The following is a 2,500-nucleotide window of genomic DNA, read 5'->3' on the forward strand; positions in this document are numbered from 1 at the left end:
CAAATGGGGAGGGTTACGTCAGGAAGGGCATCCGGCGTCAAATCTTTGCCAAATCAAATATGCGGATCATAAATAAGATTTCCATACCGGATCGGTCGAGGCCCGGGTTACCGACGACCGCCATCGGTACTGTTAACCAGCGGAGTGCCGGTGGAAACTAGGCTACTGTTGGGCGAAGGAAAAGGAGAGGGGGAAGGCATGTCCAGAGGCAGCTAGAGAGGAGGAAGGGTAGGCGTGTGGAGGTGAGAGTCAGTCGGAACTTTGAATGTTGGCACTATGGCTAGTAAAGGGAGAGAGCTGGCTGACGTGATGGAAAGAAGAAAGGTGACAAGAGACAAGGTGGAAGGGGAGTAAGGCCAGGAGTATCGCAGGTGGGTTCAAACTCTTCTACCATGGTGCGAATGGGAGGAGAAATGGGGTAGGGGTCATTCTGAAGGAAGAGTATGTCAAGAGCGTGCTGGAGGTGAACACAGTGTCAGACAGAGTGAGGATTATGAAGCTGGAAATCGAAGGTGTATTGCTGACGGTTATCAGCGCATATGCCCCGCAAGTCGGGTGTAAGATGGACGAAAAAGAAGAATTCTGGAGTTGAGTTGGACGACGTGGTGGAAAGGGTACCCAAGGAGGAGGGAGTGGTGATTGGAGCGGACTTCGATGGACACGTTGCTGAAGGGAACAGAGGTGATGAGGAGTTGATGGTAAGGTATGGAATCGAGGAGAGAAATGTGGAAGGACAGATGGTGTTCGATTTTGCGAAAAGGATGGAAATGGCTGAGGTGAATACATATTTCAAGAAGAGGAAGGAGCACAGGGTGACGACGTATACGAGTGGAGGAAAGTGCACACATGTGGACTGAAGGCGCGATGTAAAACGGATTGCATACTGCAAGGTGGTGACAGGGGAGAACGTAGCTAGGCAGCATCGGATGGTGGTCTGTAAGATGACTTTGGAGACCAACATGAGGAAGCGAGTGAAGACACAGCCGAAGATCAAATGGTGGAAGTTGAAGAAGGAAGACTGTTGTGTGGAGTTCAGGCAGGAGTTAACACAGGCACTGAGTGGTAGTGAAGAGTTGCCAGATGGCTGGGCAAGCGCTGCAGAAATAGTGAGGAAGACAGCTAGGAAGGTACTTGGTGTGTCATCGGGACAGAGGAAGGAAGACAAGGAGACTTGGCGGTGGTGGTGGTGGTGGTGGAAGGAGGAAGTAGAGCAAAGTATACAGAGGAAAAGGTTGGCAAAGAAGAAGTGGGATAGTCAGAGAGATGAAGAAAGTACACAGGAGTACAAGGAGATGCAGCGTAAAGCAAAGAGAGAGGTGGCAAAGGTAAAGGAAAAGGCGTACGGTGAGCTGTATGACAGGTTAGACACTAAGGAAGGAGAAAAAGACTTGTACAGATTGGCTAGACAGAGAGACCGAGCTGCCGAGGATGTGCGACAAGTTAGGGCGATCAAAGATACAGATGGAAATGTGCTGCCAAGCGAGGAGAGTGTGCTACGAAGTGGAAGGACTACTTTGACGGGCTGATAAATGAAGAAAATGAGAGAGACAGCGAGAGAGAGAAAAGGTTGGTTGATTGAGAAGTATAGAGAAGGCCAGAAAGAGTTGCATTGTGTCTTTGTAGATTTACAGAAAGCATACGACAGGGTGCCGAGAGAGGAGGTGTGATATTGTAGGAGGAAATCAGGAGTTGCAGAGAAGTATGTAGGAGTGGTGCAGGCTATGTATGAGGGAAGTGTGACAATGCTGAGGTGCGTGGTTGGAATGACAGATGGGTTCAAGGTGGAGGTGGGATTACATCAAGGATCGGCTCTGAGCCCTTTCTTGGTTGCAACGGTGATGGACAGGTTGACGGACAAGATCAGGCAGGAGTCTCCATGGACGATGATGTTCGCGGATGACATTGTCATCTGTAGCGACAGTAGGGTGCAGTTCATTGTGAGGAGAGCCTGGAGAGGTGGAGGTATGCACTGGAGAGAAGAGGAATGAAAGTCAGTAGGAGCAAGACGGAATACCTACGCGTGAGGAGGTGACAAAGGCATTTCACTTTAAATACTTGGGGTCAACTGTCCAAAGTAACGGGGAGTGCAGGAGAGAGGTGAAGAAGAGAGTGCAGGCAGGCAGGCAGGCAGGCAGACAGGCAGACAGGCAGGCAGGGTGGAGTGGGTGGAGAAGAGTGTCAGGACAGAAGGGTACCAGCAAGACTTAAAGGGAAGGTTAACAAGATGGTCGTGAGACCAGCTACGTTATATGATTTAGAGACGAAAAGACAGCAGGAGGCGGAGCTGGAGGTGGCAGAGTTGAGGATGCTAACATTTTCACTGGGAGTAACGAAGAAGAGCAAGATTAGGAACGATTGCTCAAGTTGGACGGTTTGGATGCTGAATATGGAGCTGCCAGGAAAGAGGAAAAGAGGAAGGCCAAAGAGGAGGTTTATGGATGTGGTGAGGGAAGACATGCAGGTGGATGGTGTGACAGAGGAACGCGCAGAAGACAGGAAG

The sequence above is a fragment of the Lampris incognitus genome, unplaced genomic scaffold (assembly GCF_029633865.1).
Source record: "Lampris incognitus isolate fLamInc1 unplaced genomic scaffold, fLamInc1.hap2 scaffold_140, whole genome shotgun sequence".
NCBI classification, from domain to species: domain Eukaryota; kingdom Metazoa; phylum Chordata; class Actinopteri; order Lampriformes; family Lampridae; genus Lampris; species Lampris incognitus.